The sequence below is a fragment of the Schistocerca gregaria genome, chromosome 4 (genome assembly GCF_023897955.1).
Source record: "Schistocerca gregaria isolate iqSchGreg1 chromosome 4, iqSchGreg1.2, whole genome shotgun sequence".
In the NCBI taxonomy this organism is placed as follows: Eukaryota; Metazoa; Arthropoda; class Insecta; order Orthoptera; family Acrididae; genus Schistocerca; species Schistocerca gregaria.
This window is the reverse complement of record NC_064923.1, coordinates 591,540,029-591,561,378: the sequence shown is the minus strand read 5'-3', so window position 1 is coordinate 591,561,378 and position 21,350 is coordinate 591,540,029. Positions and strand designations below refer to the sequence as shown.

General features: G+C 43.0%; 1 protein-coding gene across 1 annotated transcript in view; it reads right to left on the bottom strand.

Moving 5' to 3' along the window:
* Window positions 1-20,819, bottom strand: part of LOC126267822 (neuropeptide Y receptor type 1-like) — a 35,441-nt gene extending 14,622 nt beyond the window's left edge. The window contains exon 1 of the mRNA XM_049973128.1: window positions 20,760-20,819. The gene's annotated coding sequence lies outside the window, so the exon portion shown is untranslated. The remainder of the gene's footprint in view (window positions 1-20,759) is intronic.
* Window positions 20,820-21,350: the final 531 nt, after the last annotated feature.

The following is a 21,350-nucleotide window of genomic DNA, read 5'->3' as shown; positions in this document are numbered from 1 at the left end:
ATTGTGTGATTGGATTGAGGAGTTCCTAGATAACAGAACGCAGCATGTCATTCTCAATGGAGAGAAGTCTTCCCAAGTAAGAGTGATTTCACGAGTGCCGCAGGGGAGCGTCAAAGGAACGTTGCTATTCGCAATATACATAAATGACCTGGTGGATGGCATCGGAAGTTCACTGAGGCCTTTTGCAGATGATGCTGTGGTGTATCATGAGGTTGTAGGAATGGAAAATTGTACTGAAATGCAGGAGGATCTGCAGCGAATTGACGCACGGTGCAGGGAATGGCTATTGAATCTCAATGTAGACAAGTGTAATGTGCTGCGAATACATAGAAAGCATACAGACAATCCTTCTTTCCACGAACAATACGAGACTGGAATAGAAGGGAGAACCGATAGAGGTACTCAGGGTACCCTCCGCCACACACTGTCAGGTGGCTTGCGGACTATGGATGTAGATGTAGATGCCGTTCACCTCTCCTTGCATGCCCTCCTAGCTGCACTCATTAAACAAAGCCGGAGTCCTGAGAAAACGCAAAAGCACCGTCATGTTGATATAGATACTGTGCCTCAAAACAAAATGAAGCATCGGTTTGGTGCTCAAGTGGGAGGGTGCCAGACAAGGAATCCGCTGAGAACGAGGTCATAGAAAGTCTATGATGTTTACGGCATTCGACGCCCAACATTTTGTCTACCATGTAACCCCAATACTGTCTGCTAATGGCAACAGCGAGCGGAATTGGAGGTATAGAGTCGTGAGCACGGCGTCAGACTACGGATCACAGTTTAACTGCTTAATCGTCGAGTAACTCACAATAGTGCTTTATTCGTAGTGGTGTTGATACAAAACAGAGCAATGGCAGCGATAAACGAAGTAAACATTGCATCACATCTAAAACAATAACAGTCGTAGGTGTCATTTCACCTGAAAGAAACCCAAGGAACCTCGAAGAGTGAGAAAGAACAACCAGATGAATTATCAGCGTTTCTGCAAGATGTGTCACTGGATTGTTGTGTCGTACAGGTTTGACTGTGCAGACAATGCACGTGAAGAGTGTAATGATGACGATACGTGCTTATCAAATGAAATTGGTACTGAAAGAAGTGTATAGCCAATAGTTCATCATGCTTGTCAGACAGGGAGCGATAAATCGCGTCTCAAGTGAAACTTAGTAAAGAACAATCGTTGGTCATGGGGCGGGTAATAAACATAATTACGTTCATGAAAGATCATCAGCAGCATGGTAAAAAAGAACTATTTTGGACAGCTATAGAATAACTCCGCAGCAATACGACAGTGCAGTGTATAAGAAAATCTACCGATATTCGAGGGAGGATAAGGCACACTTGTCATAAAAACTGGTGTTTGCACGTTTGAAAGATTCTCTGCATTTAGAGGATGTGCATGAAGTTACCTACTACCCTATTCGTATCGAATTTCACGCCACATAGATTACAGTGATTTCAAGGGAAGCAGTGGATGGCTGCATAGCTTGAAACAGTGCTACAGAATTTGAAGAAAGAAGATAACGAAATTTTGAACAAAACATCAACTTGACGATGCACAGCAAACTGCGAAATCGGCCCAAAAATTTGTAAATGAAATGAACAAACTTCATCCATCGTTCAATTAATAATTTGGTTTCAATTCCGATAAATCGGGATTTGAGGAGGAAATGCACATGAAATGATGCCTGGAAATTAGAGGCACCCTGGGAGTTGTATGAAGGGCAACTAATTTCAATGCCTTAACGCATGCGTATACAATTATGCTGTTAAGGTAAGTTGAAGGTAAACTGGTGGGAATGTTATTTACTGTGATGCGAGAAGCTGGACGTTCTCTGCCACCTACGATCCTTTCTCGTGTGCGTGATCTTGCAAGGGCATTACGGAATATTTACGTCACGGCTAACAAGAATGGGAAAATGGGCGTAAGAGAACAACTACTTTATTATGAGCACTACTTTTGGCTAATATCTGGTGAAAATGACGAGCTTTTGCTTGATTATTGGTCTGCGTATAAAAATCGTACCTCTATAGAGCAAACAATCCCTCCTGAAATGTGTGTGACTTTGCAATTCATACCAACCGAACAACTGGAAGAAAATCAGCCTCTGAATGATTTTTTTTCACGTGCCGCTGAAACATATTATCTCACTATCCGCAAGAAAAGCCTTAGAGGACAGCCAGCTGCACTATAAGCTCCACAATAGACTGTTTCGCATTCGGTTGTTGTCAGAGCCGCGAATCATGAACCACTTTTGATGTTATTACGGGAGGACATGTCCCAACCGAAAAATGTGAAAATCTAGTGTCTATGTGAAAACATATTTGCTTTGGTGTATGTCATGCAATATACATGGTGAAGGCAACAAGGATGCAGTAAGTGATATTTCATCATTGGCGTGAATATAACCTCTGGTCGTAATCGGCGCGAATACGTGTGTGTGATGTTGTTATTTCTTCAACAGTTGGTCGCTATCGTGGAGAAGACAATGGCAGTTACCGATGAAAGCTTGTATATTCGTAGTGAACTAACGCGACAACTGCACCGACTACAACTTACGCATATAAACGTATTCCCTGAACGTTGCTATAAGTCAACGTACAAGATCCACAGTAGCTCTGCAGTTGCGATTTATTTGTACAGCGTTTTACTGCGAAGACGTCTCTGCACGTTTATGAAAGTTCACTGGGCCGTCGTTAGCGACGCGTTCTAAAGAAGCCTGCAGTCGACGTCATAGCGTCTGCATAGCGCTCTCAGAGTTATGTGGAATATCTTTTCAAGACTGGATTCCCGTTTAGTCGTCAATCTGTCGAGGCAAACAGTTTTTCCGTATCCGTGTGTTCGCAGCGGCTCCCTTTGCTAACATCTCAAACAGAATTGCCCGGTCAACTGCAAATACTCGGGATAGGTGCGAACGAGGCGTGCTCGCTCAGCCACGGAACAGATGTTTGCTTACGTCACCACATAACGCCCTGCGAATGTTGGCTCTGTACTGGATAAACATTCACAGTTGGCAGTTCCGTGGTATCTACATTTGTTAAACACCTTAATGCTCTTCAGTTACATAATTGCCGTTTAGTTTACACTGTGGAACTTTAAGAATTATCAGGTTTGCACGCCGACAGTATAACTCGTTTTGCAGAAATACAACGATGTCTTCTGGTCAATCCCCTTACAGCCGGTTATGTTTTTTTTGTTTTGTTTTAAATCGCACCTGAGTGTATCTAAAACTTTCTTGAACTAAAAAGCAGCTGAAATAATTGAACGTTTCCAGCTTTTAATCTTCTTTAAGTTCACAATAGCATCTTTTCGGGAAAAGACAGGAAACGTGCAAACTGTGAAAAGAAAGCTGCGTCACGTTGCATAATCAGGACTGTCAGCAAATTTTCACAATGCAAGATAAGTGAAACTGTAGCGTGCCGGCAGGTTTTATCTTAACATTTTGTGTGTTCCGGGTCTCTTTCCGACGGTCTTCTTGAGTGTCCTTAAATGTGCAAATCGGCCTAAGGTTAAATGAAAGCATAATACTAACATTGGAAAATATTCCGAGAAATGTAATTCATCCACGAAACAAGTTGAAGATAAAACATTTTGTATCTATACCAGGACGGTTTAATACAAGAGAGAAAAATAAAGTGATCGTATGGGATTATTGCCCGGATGATAGCATCTGGGGTTGTTCGGTAGCCTGGTGCTAGTCTTTTTATTTGTCGCCACTTCAGAGACTTGCGCGTCGAGGAAGATGAAATGAAATGATGAGGACAACACAAACACTCAGTGAGCGGTCAGCGAACGAATACAATCTGCAATCATGCTGGGTATCGATCTCGTGATACCGCGTTCTAGAGGCTTTGTTTTCGACGGCGATGATAAAATCACCGAAAGAAGAGCTTATTCGGAGGCATATCGAGAGTCGTTCTTCCCACCCACAGTTCGTGAAGGGAACAGGGAAGCGGAAAATTGTAGCTGGTGCAGAAGTACGCCCCCCTAAACCGATTTTGAAAAATTTTGCGAACCCGTGTCACGTGAGATGAGCGGCGAAATTTCGTCTTCTTGAAACGATAGAAACCAATAGCGCCTGTTGCCCGGAACCATTACCCATATTTCGTTGTTTACGGTGGTTGACAGAGACAGCAGAAATTGCTGACTACGTTCATGGTGCTTTGTAGACGCTTTCTATTTAGATACTTAAGCCGTCGGCACACGGACCGTGCATCTGAACGTTGAGCGTTGATTGTGCCGAGTTTCTTACCTCATAGCGTGGAATAGCACGTTCGGGAGTCTTTCCGAACATGCAGAATAATTTCTAGCATGTAAGGACATTCTGAGCGTGCTTCTGAGCGTTGACCAATGACAGAGCCCAACGCTACCTACGTCACACGCACGCCATTTCCCTTCAGCTCAGTGCTGTGAGGCGCGCCATATTGGCTTTCAGTTGGAGCCTATACGTATGTACAGGGTGTTTCAAAAATGACCGGTATATTTGAAACGGCAATACAAACTAAACTAGCAGCAATAGAAATACACCGTTTGTTGCAATATGCCTGGGACAACAGTACATTTTCAGGCAGATAAACTTTCGAAATTACAGTAGTTACAATTGTCAACAACAGATGGCACTGCGGTCTGGGAAACTCTAATAGTACGATATTTTCCACATATCCACCATGCGTAGCAATAATATGGAGTAGTCTCTGAATGAAATTACCCGAAACCTTTGACAACGTGTCTGGCGGAATGGCTTCACATGCAGATGAGATGTACTGCTTCAGCTGTTCAATTGTTTCTGGATTCTGGCGGTACACCTGGTCTTTCAAGTGTCCCCACAGAAAGAAGTCACAGGGGTTCATGTCTGGCGAATAGGGATGCCAATCCACGCCGCCTCCTGTATGTTTCGGATAGCCCAAAGCAATCACACGATCATTGAAATATTCATTCAGGAAATTAAAGACGTCGGCCGTGCGATGTGGCCAGGCACCATCTTGCATAAACCACGAGGTGTTCGCAGTGTCGTCTAAGGCAGTTTGTACCGCCACAAATTCACGAAGAATGTCCAGATAGATTGATGCTTCCTTTGGAAGAAATGGCGGCGCAGACCAGTACTTTTTGAGGATGCGCCAGTTCTGTTTATTGACGAAGCCATCCAGGTAAAAATAAGCTTCGTCAGTAAACCAAATGCTGCCCACATGCATATCGCCATAATCCTGTGCACTATATCGTTAGCGAATGTCTCTCGTGCAGCAATGGTAGCAGCGCTGAGGGGTTGCCGCGTTTGAATTTTGTATGGATAGAGGTGTAAACTCTGGCGCATGAGACGATACATGGACGTTGGCGTCATTTGGACCATAGGTGCAACACGGCGAACGGAAACCCGAGGCCACTGTTGGATCACCTGCTGCACTAGCTGCGCGTTGCCCTCTGTGGTTGCCGTACGCGGTCGCCCTACCTTTCCGGCATGTTCATCCGTCACGTTCCCAGTCCGTTGAAAGTTTTCAAACAGATCCTTTAGTGTATCGCTTTTCGGTCCTTTGGTTACATTAAACCTCCGTTGAAAACTTCGTCTTGTTGCAACAACACTGTGTTCTAGGCGGTGGAATTCCAACACCAGAAAAATCCTCTGTTCTAAGGAATAAACCATGTTGTCCACAGCACACTTGCACGTTGTGAACAGCACACGCTTACAGCAGAAAGACGACGTACAGAATGGCGCACCCACAGACTGCGTTGTCTTCTATGTCTTTCACATCACTTGCAGCGCCATCTGTTGTTGAAAATTGTAACTACTGTAATTTCGAAAGTTTGTCCGCCTGAAAATGTACTGTTGTCCGAAGCATATTGCAACAAACGGTATATTTCTATCGCTGCTCGTTTAGTTTTTATTGCCGTTTCAAATATACCGGTCATTTTTGAAACACCCTGTAGGTGCCGTTTCTGAGCACCAGCAAACTGAGAATCACTCGAATACACTTTGTTAACTGTATCATTCGTTGCAATAAAATAATGAGAACATCTTATTCGTGGCAAAAGAATTATTGCTACGTGCGTATTACGAACGTAATTCATTTGAAGGCAACTACACACTGAGGATCCACCAAAAATGCATTGTTCTTGGTACAATTTGTTATAATTAAATTTCAATTAGTAACATAGCTACGATTAAAGCTTTCACCAAGTGACAATATACTAACTTTGGTTATCCAAAATTTGTAGGGCGTTAGTGTAGTGCGTATTTGAGTAAAGAAGCTTCGTCGTCGCTGTAGCGTAGTGAATGGCGTTACCCTGGATGGGTGACCGCCTGGGAACACCGGGTACTGTTGGCTCGCTACATATTCTTCTTTTTCTGTCACCACCCCTGCCAGCCCTCTTTTCATACCACCTTTCTGTTGTGACAAAGACACTTCCTTAACCATTTGAAACTACTGTAATGACCGCAAGGTACGAAATTGCAGTAATTAACTCAGTTTGATGGAGAATGTGCTATGAAGTTTGCCAGGAAGTCTTTGAAACCGACAAAACCGTACAAATCGGCAAATAAAGAAAATAAAAAATAAAAGAGGAAAAAGTAAAAAAGAATAAAAAGAGAAAAACACAAAAATGAAAAATAAAAAGAAAAGAAAAAAATGAAAATGTAAGAAAAGTATAAAAAATACCAACGAAACGCATGTTATGCCGTTGGTTCGCGTCTCGAAACATCTCCATTTTTTTCACCCTAACATTCGCGTTTTTAACAGTCTATGATGCTTTATTATTAGTTTAATATAAGTATACACCGTCATATTTGATGTTATGTAAATATAAGTTTGAGGAGTGAGTTAGTTCAATTGGACACCTTGCGCTGCTTGTGTAAAGAGTTTTTGCTCCTTTTTCTTTCAAGTTTCGTAATTCACGTGTTGGCCAAAGAGGAAATGTGCGTTTTAATAGAGCTGAGGTGCGAACTTTTACGCGTTCCCGTTTAAGTAAACAGTGTGATTTAGGAACTAGAAATATCAAGCCAATGGCGCTAGAGTGCCTTGCGATCGCATATACCACGTAGGAACCCCCGTACCGTATGCACAATTCGCATCGATTCTGAGCGTTCAGCAGCACGTTGAATTCAGCACGCTCAACGTTGACGTTCGCCAACACGGTCCGTGTGCCAACAGCTTTACAATTTTCCAAACGTTCTCTGGAAAATATACTAGAGTCCTACTTATAAAAAATTAAAGAAAGTCGGCAGCTTCAAACGTTAAAGTATAATTACTTGGATACGCCACAAAATTCGCCACGTTATCGGCTGTAGCTTAACGGAAACCGCACCTAGGTATATTTACCCGCGATGGATGCTTATGGGGTTGTCTGTTTTAGTTGTCTCACCCTACACAGTGTGTCCCAGAATGTTACGACAAACTTCGAGGGGTTGTAGAGGATGTCTTGAGGAAGAAATCAATGATAGGAACCCTTGTCCGGAAACTTCATCCAACGAAGGTACAGAGCGTCGGAATTATACGCGGCGGCGCCTGGTACTACGCCAGCAAAAGTGTCTTTGTACGCTGACGGTCCCTAGGCAGAACGTCTCGCGACTTTGTTTGTTATCCTGTGATCGCGACTGATTGTCATGATCACCAGTGGAGAAAATGCGACTAGCCGCAACGTTCAAAAACACTTGTCTCCTCTGAAAGCGATGCCCTGTTGTCTAAGTGGATCAAAGTATCGGTCACAGATTTCAGTTTGCAGTTTATTTTTCTCCTGTATACCGAAAAGCATTATACATTTTAGAGGGTTCCAAAAGAAAAATAAAATGCGGATGGAAACCGGTGTCCACAGCCATCACCCACCGAGGCAACAGAACATCGCATAGGAGACGAGGCCTTTCTAGGCAGCACCTAGCTTGGTCTCCTTCATTGGCGATAGTGGTAATCAGAGCGATTATTGAATAACAAACAACTTTGCCTGATTTTCAGACTAGGGTCCGCCAACTTACAAGGCCACTCCGCCTGCAGAAGGGCAGGTTCGACGCTTACAGCGAGATTGGATGACGTTTCTCGACACGGGTCACGAGACACCTAGACGGTAGAATCTCTACCACAGGCGGACAAGAATGGTTGAATCAACAATTAGCATGTTGAGCCTAACTTCCGGGTAGACACGTCAAGTATTTTAGGGTAAACACGGAGAACGGAAATAATGTCTTAAGAACAGCGCCGCCTCACTCAGGTCGGCAGCTTCATTGTCTGAAAGTTTATAAACTTCTTAAATAAAAAGAACTGTGGCTGTCGTGAAAAGTATCTGTTCGTATTTCGAATTAATCTTTTAACTATGGCGTACGTTTACAGGACGTTTTGATGACCTAATAATTTAAAAAATACCAGACTTTGTTATCTAGATTCCTTCGTAAGGGTTGAAAAGGAGCTGCCATTGAAACGCTGTAAACTAAGGTGTCAATGTATGCAGATGGCTATTATATTCGGATATGTTGTGAAATTTCGCTACGAATGCTCTTACGGTTTGGTTGAAACAGGAAGCGAAAGTGAAACAGCATTAGGTCTGTAAATCTGAAGCTGTATGACATCAACCAGTGTACATAAAATATCCTGACGGTCACAACACGCGTCGGAGAAACAAACCCGACCATAGAGGGCAACATATTTTGTTTCATAAGCTACACTACTGGCCATTAAAAATGCTACACCACGAAGATGACGTGCTACAGACGCGAAATTTAACCGACAGGAAGAAGATGCTGTGATAATTATTAGGTTTTCAGAGCATTCACACAAGGTTGGCGCCGCTGGCTACACCGACAACGTGCTGACATGAGGAAAGTTTCCAACCGATTTCCCTTACACAAGCAGCAGTTGACCGGTGTTGCCTGGTGAAACGTTGTTGTGATGCCTCGAGTAAGGAGGAGAAATGCGTACGGTACCATCACGTATCCGACTTCGATGAACGACGGATTGTAGCCTATCGCGATTCCGATTTATCGTATCGCGACATTACTGGTCGCGTTGGTCGAGATCCCATGACTGTTAGCAGAATATGGAATCGGTTGGTTCAGGAGGGTAATACGGAACACCGTGCTGGTTCCCAACGGCCTCCTATCACTAGCAGTCGAGATGACAGGTATCTTATCCGCATGGCTGTAACGGCAGCTCGGAGACCATGGCTGCGGTTATCCTTGACGCTGCATCACAGACAGGAGCGCTTGCGATGGGGTGCCATTGGTTACTCGTCTCGCTCACCTGTTGTTCGCACTGACGACACTTTGAACAGTGGACGTTACATTTCAGATGTGTTACGACCCGTGGCTCTATCCTTCATTCTGTCCCTGCGAAACCCTAAATTTCAACAGAATAATGCACAACCGCATTTTGTAGGTCCTGTACGTGGCTTTCTGGATACAGAAAATCTTCGGCTGCTGCCCTGGCCATCACATTCTCCAGATCTCTCACCAACTGAAAACGCGTGGTCAATGGTGGCCGAGCAACTGGTTCGTCACAATACACCAGTCAGTACTCTTGATGAACGGTGGTATGGTGTTGAAGCTGCATCAGCAGCTGTAGCTGTACACCCCATCCAAGGTCTGTTTGACTCAATGCCCAAGTGTATGAAGGTCGTTATTACGGCTAGAGGTGGTTGTTCTGGGTACTGATTTCTCACGATCTATGCACCCAAATTGCGTGAAAATGTAATCACATGCCAGTTCTAGTATAACATATTTGTCCAATGGATACCCGTTTATCATCTGCATTCCTTCTTGGTGTAGCAGTTTTAATGGCCAGTAGTGTAGTCTGCCTTCCATTTCATATCCGTTCATCGCATTAATTTCAAACAGAGCGCAGTGCCTTCGCTGTCAATATTATTTTTCAAAAGAGTTATACTCGTAAATTAGGTTGAAAATGGCAAACAGGCGTCTCGTAAAAACGCTTTTTGCTAATTGCATCGTTCAACACCTACTACCGTTTAACGATTTCTGCTTGATCATTCTTACTATTTAACTAGTGAAGAAAATTTAATGTATTGATCAAAGTGACTTTCTTCGTTGTGCGAAATTCAGATTGCACACAATAGAGTGCAAGTTTACATTTTTACGTTATTGAAATTCGTATAATTTCGTTAAGATTTGTGGCACGATCGTGGTATTATCTGGTACTGTAATTACTGCCAATGTGTTTTGCACAGCCGGACCACTTTTTTCACGGCATATTTGGGTGCATAATGGTCTATCGTCTTTGATGTAATTCCCTAATGGCATATGACTCCGGTGGACCACTGGATCATTACCGCCTCTCCTTCACATCGTTAACATCAATCCCGAAGACAACTGTGAGACGATTCACAAAACTTGGGGTGAAACGTAGATTCCGCAGTCAAAGAAAGTATAACAGTAGATTTACTTGTTTGCAGATCTTACTATTAAAATAAGTCATTCACCTTGAAAATTCATTTTAGTAGTCGGAAATTGACTGAACTGACGTCTTTGAACAGTGTAACACATGTTGGTACTGTCTTCTATCATCACGATGTAATTTCATCGGATGAAATTTGCAGACGATATCAAACGTCATAAAACTGTGAATATAATTTCATAAGCAAAACGTCCAGTCATAAGAAATTTTGATCAGATGTTAGCATTGTTCAGTTAAAAAGTAGAAATACATTATGTGAACCAAAATACGTAATAGCGAAGAAAAAATTTAGAACCTTTCCCGTTCATTTGGAGAATCAACTGTAATATCTTTACATTTTAATACACTTATCATTAGAGAATGAAATAGCTAAAGACCTCTGAGACACACCTAGTTGCTAATGCTACACTACTTCACTTCTCAAGCGTTACTTGTACACATCATTTTCTACCCTGATTCTGACGGAGCTACGCCCCCTCATCACTGAATCCAACCTGCAGAAGATTTTGAGAACACAACCGGAGCACAAATGACTAAATGACGTCATGATAAACTACGAACGCAGAGATCAGTGTACTGGAAATACTGTTCCTTTTGTCCAGAGCACAAAAGTTATTTTTAGATGCAATTACCTGCTTCAGTGATTAATCACTAGCCCCAAAATTTGATATGTATCTCGCCACTGGGTGGTCCGGTTGTCAGCTCCGCTACTCACACATGTCAGTTATTTTACGTGTACTTGATGTAGATTCTAAAAGTTTACGAGTAACTGTTGCCATAATTATCAGAGCTACGAACTGTGATAAACTGCTCAGACATGGAATACGGGAAAAAACAAGCAACTTAAAAATTCACTCTCGCTCTTAACACAACAGGCACAGATGCATTGTTTCATTTTTATTAAGAACCGTGTTGTTTCTTCTCATACGCAGTGTATAATAGTTAGACTGTGCAACCACATTGACGATTTCTAGATTCGTATAATGTACATTCCACTGTCTGCAACGCACCCAGAGCGTAAAACACTTTTTTGTAAACGGCTGTCTCTCCGAAACATGCGAAGAAATTACAAACACGTTCTTGTAAATATTCTTTGTTTGGAGTTGTAATGCGAAACAATCAGAAACTGCGCATTGCAAGCAATGTAGAAATGCATGTTATAAGTTACTTGGAGAGGCAGCAGAACTAGGAAATCGATTATACAAGAGACCGGAGTGAAAGAAATGGTTAAGTCGTGATGTAAACGTAATGTGGATCGAGAGAGTTCCTTGTCGGGTTCCAAGTGATAAGAACAGAAGAGTGTAAAATGGATGGATAACATTTGAAAACATTTAAGAGCAATAGGGAAACTTATAACTAACTATGGTAAAGTATGGAAAAGTACACAGGAGGTACTTAAAGATGATGGTAAAGAAGAGGAGGAAAAGAAGAAGGAGGAGGAGGAAGAGTATATACATGAATTAACATACATTTTATATTTGTCTGCAAACAAGCAACAGCACCGAACAACGAATCATCCTAACAGCGACACCTTCTGCTACGTTCTATACATGTCTGTAATTATGCGGGTGACTTTTTTTGTCACCTGTCCGCTCTCGTTAGTTGAGTGGTCAGCGCGGCAGAATGTCAATCCTAAGGGCCCCGGTTCGATTCCCGGCTGAGACGGAGATTTTCTCCGCTCAGGGACTGGTTGTTGTGTTGTCGCCAACGTGGCCTCAAATCGAAAGACTTGCACCCGGCGAACGATGTACCCGACGGGAGGCCCTAGCCACACGACATTTACCTTTAAATGCGAACGCTTTAGATTCGGGGTACTGCTGACTGTCTTTGACATCAATTGAGATACACCAATAATGGTAACGAGGCACTTATACTGACTGTTTCTGAGGATTATGCTTGAATTGTCAGGAACATTTATTTTCACTTGCGAAATGTAGGCGAGTTGTACGTACGATTATTCTGGACAATATGTGGCACTGTCCGTCAGTGGTCACAGGTTGCTTTTCACCTCGTATTTACATTACGCACATTCTCCATATCTAGAAATTGGGCGTGTACATATCTCCTCGTTTTCTTGGCCTTTATCGCATATCTTCCTGGGATCAGCACATTAATTTTTAGATTAGAGGGTGGCCAGATATGTCTCCACTCATTCCCCTCCCCCTCCTTCCCAGGACAGAATTAGTATCTCCCAGTTGTCAGCGTCTGCTTCTAGTGTTACGCAATGGGAAGATTGTGCGAAAGGTTGCTAAATATTGACGAATCGGGTAACTGAAGTGGCACGTGGGTACCAGCCCGGCATTCACTTAGTCGGATGGGGATGAGGCCAGCCCTCGTCGTCAGTCCGCCGGGCCGGGGCGTGAACCCCATAATCCTAGGATCGGTATGCTAACGCAAACAGTTGTCCGACTGTCCAGGTATTTATGTCTCCTACACCTCGTTGTTTTAAATAAATCCACTTGAAAATAAAGGCACTACCCTCTGAAATGTGTGGTGGAGATCAATAAAAGTTTCCTGTCACTGTTTGGAAAAAAATGACGTACTGCAGACGGAGATGAAGTTATAGGCGGACTGCGTTCTTTTAACTTTTACGACAAAGTCACAAAAACACTTCTCAATGCCAACCATTGGTCTTGTTCATACAGCAGGCATATACTGTGAGCGGCAACGTAACGTTCCCGTTGCGTTTTCGACATAAATTTGGGCAAGGGTGATTATAGATAAAATTAAAGCCCTCGGTCGCAAAACAGGCAGTCTTTTGACCTACTGCTATGAGTGCCTTCATCAGAAGTAAAACTCTAAAATTGGCCTATAACACAGTCACAAAATTTTTAAAACAGAATACATATTTAAAAATTTTGTGACGAAAGGTTTATGGCTTGATATTTTGACATGTAAGTACTGTTTCTTTTTTCTACTACTAGTTAGTACTTACGCTTAAAATATTTTTCCTTTCACATAATTTTGTAACTATGTTATTGGCCAATTCTAGAGTTTTACTTATGATGAAGGCAGTTACAACAGTGCCGAAACCTAGGTCAAAAGACTCCTTTTTTGGAACCGAGTTCTTTAATCGGTGACCACTCAGCCATGTTCAAAACTTTTGTAGTTATAGGTACTTAGAATTGCCCTCTACCTATTATTCCCATTGTTTCCTATAATTATGCTCACAGCGTAAAACGAATCTTCAGCCGCCGCTCGCAGCATGTGCCTTCAGTCTGAAGATGACCACTGGCTGCTCCAAAGCTGTTAGAGCATTGTGAACAGATTTTCTGATTAAGTCGTAAGACCTTAATAAAACACAACTTTATTACAGATATTTGTCTATGTCAACACATTCCAAAGGTCTCCTCAGACTCTTTGTCCAATCGTTGGCCAGCATACATCTATTCTCGCGCCCTTGTTTCGGAGCTGTGATTTCGCATAAGGCAAATGTTACTGTAGAAAAAAAATGTCCTTTCGAAATGGGTATTTCTGAAAACCCCGATTTGATGCCAGAAATCCTTTTTTAACCACTAAGAAGCAACATGTCCGGTACAGGTATATTTCGTTCCTTCTGTCGAGGTTGAGTTTGTTAGAGGGTGCGCCCGGCCCGTGAGGTCGAGCGGTTGTAGGCGCGTCAGTCTGGAACCGCGCGACCGCTACGGTCGCAGGTTGGAATCCTGCCTCGGGCATGGATTTGTATGATGTCCTTAAGTAGTTCTAAGTTCTAGGGGACTGATGACCTCAGATGTTAAGTCCCGCAGTGCTCAGAGCCATTTGAACCATTTGTTAGAGGGTGCATCACGGAAAATATTACATTTTCAGTTATCTACCCTGCTAAAATGTGGATGTGCCCGCACCATCTACCGCATATATTCGGAACCACACGGTATATTATTCTGTTCGGTACACAACGTTGGCCAGTGCATATGCATAATAAGGCAGTGTAAGAGTTCCGTCGTGGGCAGAACGTTGTGGCGACCCAGCCCTCAGTGCGCCGTGGGAGAGACCGTCTTTTCCGTGCTCCACACAGGAGGACGAGATCCATGTGGATAAAAATGTGGCGTGAGAGGAGTAAGAAACCAATGTGAAACGTAACGGATACGAAGCAACAGATCGAACGCCGAATGCAGCTCTGCAACGCAGCCCAGAGCGATCCATCCGTTGCCATTCCTCGACGTTATGCATTGATCGCACGTCTTTGCAGAGGATTGTGAAACAGTGTTTAAAATTTCATCATTACAATTTGCAAGTGGCTCAACTGCTACGGTCGCGAGGTGAAGTGAATATTTGTAATTTCTGCGCAACGTTACAGCACACATTAGACGACAATGAAACATTTCTGACAAATCGTGTAATATCTGGTGAGGCAAATTTCCATCTGAGTGGGTGTGTTAGTAAACAAAACTTCCGACATTACTCGGACCCAAGTCCCCAGTTCACTCATGAGGTTCGTCATGCGGTATGTTAATGGACCGTCCATCGGAATCATTGAGCTATTCCTCCCCACCCCCTACCCCCTTTTCTTTCTTTAAGACAACGGTCGGCCAGTGAATGTCAATTCCGAGCGGAATGCGGCCATGATTAACGATTTCATCATTTCAAGGGCGCAGGGACCCCACCTTCTAAACACGGTGCGTATGTAGCTAGATGGGGCTGCACCCTATGCGGCCTGTAATTCAATAGCTACACAGAAAGCCACCTCCGCATCGTTATTCTCACTATTGTACGATATTCCATGCGCGGCGAGATAGCCTTATCTTTCAGGCCACGATTCTTTCGATTCTCTTCTGTGGGATCATCCCGAGGAAAAGAAAATGAATTCACGGGACCCTGCAACACTAATGAGATGAAAGTCGCACTACGGGTGGAGATATGGGATATTTCTCAAGAAACGTTTCGGAACGTAATGAGTTTCCCCGAACATTTTCAGCAATCAATGACCAATGACGGAAGCCGTTTGTGCACACTGTACTTTCTAAGAAACAATCTTCTGTTAGTTTTCTCAGTAACTGAAATATCTGTAGAACAGTTATCTGTAAGTTATGTGGCTGTAAATACACTCTAAACCTCATATCAACGAAATGAAATATACTACTTCCCTTGAGCCACCCTACAGGTGTGGGGGAGAAAATTGTTAGCGAAAGGAAGAAGGTTAATGTTATCGACCAGTCGATGATGCGGTCGTTGCTTCACAAGCTCTGACTGGGATGGGGTAAGGTAAGTAGAAATCAGCTTCGTTCTTTTTGAAGGAACCATCCTGGCATTTGCTTCAGTGAAATCACGTAAAACCTAAATGCGAGCGGCCAGAAGGAGAACTAAACTCCCGTCCTCTCGATCACGATTCCAGTCTCCTACCCATCACCCACCTCTCTCGGTTTACATCAGAGACGTACACTCTGTCTGACCACTATTGCGTTTTCTGGCATCGAACTCCCTGGTCTTCCGCAGCGGCCGCCCTCATCGTACGGAATTAGATACCCGGCGTGAATGGCACGGTGCAGATCAGATGACGCGAGATTTTCCCCGATCTGATTTCTCTTTTCCCCAGACACGTATAAATTTTACCTTCGATCGACCGCAAGCGCTGAAGATTTCAGTAAGGGGACTTAGCTAACGTCTGCTACTTTGCTGAGGATTGGCGCTCTTGCGTGAAGGATGTCCTCTGGAGTTTGGCGCTGAGACGGATGGACGCGAGTGTATTTTTCCTTCAGATCGTCACACCTGTCGCCCGGCGTTCCAGTAGCTGCCCCCGTGATATATGCGGTGTCCCACATGTGGATGTGCTAACTAGAATCGCACTTGGCACTGATCGCGTTTCTGTTCCGCCAAGATTCTCTTGACAAACGAGTGCATATATCAGCTTTTCACAACTTCATAAAGCAAAAGCGCCCACAAGAGAAGAACGCAGAAATTTTTGATCTCCTCTGATTGCTAGTATTTGCCACGCGCTAGAAACAGTCTCTGTACAGTTATTAATGGGGAGAGTTTTTATTAAGCAGGAACAGAAGTATACAGCGCTGAGCCGCCATTTTGTTATTTTTGTCTCTCCTGTTAAGTTCAACGAATTTTGGAGTTCAAATGGTTCAAATGGCTCTGAGAACTATGGGACTTAACATCTATGGTCATCAGTCCCCTAGACCTTAGAACTACTTAAACCTAACTAACCTAGGACATCACAGAACACCCAGTGATCACGAGGAAGAGGCAATCCATGACCCCGCCGGGAATCGAACCCGGGAAGATGGGCACGGGAAGCGAGAACGCTACCGCATGACCACGAGCTGCGGACCAATTTTGGAGTGCTGCGCTTCGACTGCGGAAGCATTTTCCACGACTTGAGACACAACACCTTAGAGGATAGCTACGACTCTCATTGGGAATTAGAGATCGTGCATTATCGTGGCCGGTGAGAGACTTAAAAGCATAGCGTTTTCAATAAAATGGACAATAGGCTATACGAAACCACTTCTGCATATATACTCCACGAAACACTTAACAGCTCTTGGCCAGCGATACATCGAACCAGTGTTACCGATTTTCTTTCCTATTCGACTCGCATACCGAGCGAAGGGAGAGTTACTGTCTGCCTTTTTTCCGTTCGCGTGCAACCCTCTCTCATCTTTTAACGTGATCCTTACGTGACGCATACGATGGTGATAGCAAAGTCGGAAAGAGTTTTGTACTAGAGGATATTTTATTTGGAACACATATCTTTTGATCAGTAACTTAGTCTAGTAAGTAATTTCAGAACCATATGGAGGAACGTGCGCACAGAGTGCCGTAAGTACTTCCCGGCTTTATCTACACTTTTTGTTGTTCTTATACATCAGGTTGCGTTTTGAGCAGAATTTGTAAATATTTCGCCACTACTCGTTTATGTGCTATATAATATGTTAAAGGTATTTGGAATATGTAGTTAATTCTTCAGGTGGAGAATTCTTTGGAAAGAAAACTACTATATACTTTTAAAACTATTTATGTAACATGTGGACTGTTAAAACAACTTGGTCGGTCGTGCACAACTGTGTACTTTGAAACAGAGGAAGGTTCTTTACCATGAAATATGTGATACTTTCAGATGAATTGAGTTTTTTATGTCTTAACAATTTCACCAGTCTAGTGAATATAAATTTGTTTTGGTTTCCAATGTTTTTCAGAATCCATTTAACGCGTAAATGGCTTTCAATAACATTTCCGCTTAATTTGATTTCTCTTACTGATTATTGGTGTGTGATAGAGTAACAATGTAACAAACAGACGATTAGTAATGACAAGATTTAAAAATAGTATCGCTTTTAAGTTTTAATAGAATATTTGCTCCTATGTACGTGACCAAGCTGTACCTTTGAACATTTGTAAAAACCATAATTTTGCGGAGTAATTCTTGTAATTTCAGAAAAACGCTGAAACACATAAAAATTAAATGCTATGATTTAAAAATGGAGTAAGGAAGTTTATAAAACTTCTACTGCAGGGCGAATGTCTGAGAAGTGTACCAGTGTACAATACTCTTCCCTACTCTTGGAAGAAAGATTTTTTAAATTTACTCAGTTAATTTTGTTAGTTGGGAAGGCTTCGAGTGGTATTTTTGGATATCGTACTTAAGTTCTCCGTTGCTTATTTATTCAACTATTAACTGAATTCGACAGTTCAGTTGGAGAAGTGACGTAGGTGACCATACATCTGAAAATAATGTTCCACTTTGAACTCGTCTTCGAGTCGACAGTATCTTCTGCGACATGATTGATCTGCGTTTACTCTCAAGCTCTTTGGCACTGATACGGTAAAAAATTTGTTATACTATTGCAAGCCATTATTTATTTTGCTACCATGTTTTCAGAAACGAATTTTCCCTCTTTGCTTATCATGTGGTTATGATATTCCTTGCAAGACACAAAATATTTCTGAAAAGAAAGGATCTAAGTTTATTATTTGTTTATGTAATGTTTTGTGAATCTGTGGTCAGTTGGAGAAGTAAAACTAATGCGTCGAAGTGGTTGTAAGGATTTTGTAAAAGTCCTAACCAACACTCCGACTGTTCACGATACAAATCGACTCAAAAGGCTCACTGCTTTCCCCTACACAGATATCACAGAATGACAACGAAGCTAAAAGAAAATAAATTCAGGCTCATACCGAGGAATACCAAAAGTCTCTCTTACTGCAAGCTACCTGCGAATGGAGTAGGACTGTTGGAAAATTTAAGTGCGCGGTAGGCTGCTGAGTACTGGGAGTTCAAATTGAGATATGAAGTGCTCCTTACAATGATGGACTGGGGGCGAGAGGGAAGGGAATTGCTTTATTATTCGTGCTACCCACAGCGGTTTCTTCTTTAAAAGATGGCAGTGAAATCCATCTTCAGTTATACAATAGCTCATTTTGTTGAGCAGTTACATTTCGAACAACAGTTCCAAGTACGTTGCTTCATCTGTGTACTGAGGTACCTTCGTTGTTATTTTAATGCCATAGGAACGCAAGGAAGCAGCAACATACCCGTGTAAGCATTTGCACTAAATTGACGTAGCAGTGAAGGTACTCCACTAGTCAATTGAAACCCTAATCTTGAAACTGGGATTTGAAATATACAAATGCTAATAAAATAAAATATTGCAAAACAGTATCCAGATTTTATCATCTAATTTGCCATTAGTTTTACTACAACGGCGTGAATCTATTAGCGAGATACAGTAATTCATGTGGAAAACAAAGAGTTTCTAATCTGGACTCTTGCATCTGAAAGACCAGAGTACATAAAAATTAAGAAACTCTTCGTATCTTTGGGAATAATTTTCTGTACTAGCAGTTAGCTGTCAGAGTTACAAAGGAAATGCTCTGTAATACCTGTAAACCGGAAGGATAGAGATAAATTTCATAGAAGGAAGAAACAGACTGTAGAGCAGACCGAAATGCGTTATCATCTGTGATATGTGATGGTAATGATGATATCAGAACATTTTCATTTTTTATTATGATGGGAATCATTTAATACGTCTCACATTTAGTTGAATTTTCACGTTAGACAAAACGAAGAATTTTACATCAGAATGTATTATTAAAACGATTGTAAAGTGTCGAATAATGTTCTGGATTTTTCCAAGACATATTTTAAAATGTGATATAAGTATCAGTTTTTCTACAAAATCTGTCTAAATGATAAGCATATTTGCGGAAGTCCGACGTATGGTTCGCCAAACGGGTAGTAACACTGTTTGAAGAACATTTATTATTTTGCTAAAGGGGAGCGTGGGGTGAGCGCTCAGAGTGAATAGTTTCCGTTTAAAAGCTGTTAATGGTAACTACATTCAGAAACAAGAGTAAAACTAAAAAATCTACCCTCAGCTCGTGGTGAATGAACTTCTGAAGAGCAACATTAATACACTGAATTTCGGACAGAAAACAGGAAATGTCAGTCGCTAGGAATTACAGCCAAATTTGGATAATTTTGTTATGTGTTGCGTATGGATACTGCGAGAATTTTGAATCACGTTAATTATGCCCCAACGCACCAATGTACCTTACTAAGCTGGGATATTTGGGACGATGGTAGCATTATAAATGTAAAAATTACCAGCTAAGAAACTGGCGACCGAAAGATGTTGACGATTTTCTCGTAATTATGCAAAATACTGAAGTGAAGTCTTGAAAAACATAGTTGACATCACCGTATCTCTGTGCGCAGTTGAGGCATCATCTGGAATATTAACAATCTCCTGTGTGCACTACTAGCTTTTCAAGCCTTAATGCATAATGTATTAAATTTCAAGAGTGCAGGGGCGTGAATTCGAACTCTTCCACAGATATTTCGGGCGCGTATCTTCCGCACATCCCCGCAGTGAGCCAGGAACTGACTCTTGCCTCACTCGGGTCATCTCTGAAAGGTACGAACACGGAATGTAGGTGGAAGCGTATGAATTCGCACCGCCTCATTCCCAAAACTTGATAGATGAGTATTCTTCGGCACTGTGTCGGAGTGGCAGACAATGATGTGTCGGTCTCCAGTTGTTTACAAGGAATATTTTTGCTTTAGAACTGGCTAGGAGCTACTTGTAATTATCTTTGTGGAGGAAACACAACGAGAAGGGCGAACAGCGACGTTTGGGGACGTCGTTATCAAATGGAGATATTATGACTGTGTAGCCATCTCGCATTGTTTGTACTGAGAGCGTAAAGTGAAGGATTGGCAAGGTCTCTGCGATCCAAATGTGATTCACTTAGTGCGGTAAACGCAGCTACGAGGGTGAAGAGCGAAGTGTGGGGGAGCATCGCAGTCAGACGTCACGGGAACCACTAGTGTGCAGCCACCTGCGGCGTTAACTATCCCCGAGCCCAATGAAAGGGGAGGCCTGGAGCATTACCACTGAGCACCGTCACACGCAAGCACTAACCGAGATGGCGGCGGTCCCCGCGGCCGCCGTCGCACAGTGTCGCACTACGCCACGCCACGCCACGCCACGCACTCGCACGCCCGCTCCGCGCACAGAAGCGGCGAGACCGCAGCCGCCTGGGCGCCCGCCGGCCGGCTCGCAGTCCGCCGAGCGACTGCCGCAGCCGCCGCCGCCTCTGGTTCGCCGCCGCCAGGACCGGCCGGCCCCCATTCACGAATACTCCCGCCGCGCCGCGGGCGCTCCCCCGCCGTGACGTCACGGGACCCAGCCAGCTTTGCGCTGCGCGGGACGAGGTTCCGAGCCGGTGGTCGCAGGACGTACTGCCGGCGCGTACTTTGTGGCGGCCTCTGTTACGAGCTGACTTTCATCTCTACGACTGTACGCATAAAAAATAAAAAAAATAAACAGTAACGCAAATGTACAAAACGGAGAAGCATTATAAAAATACTAAAACACATTGAGATGACAAAATTCATAGGATAGCGACATCAACGTATGCAGATGGCGGTACTTTCGCGTACAAAATGTATAAAAGGGTAGTATGTTGGCGCAGCTGTCATTTGTACTCAGGTGACTCACGTAAAAACGTTC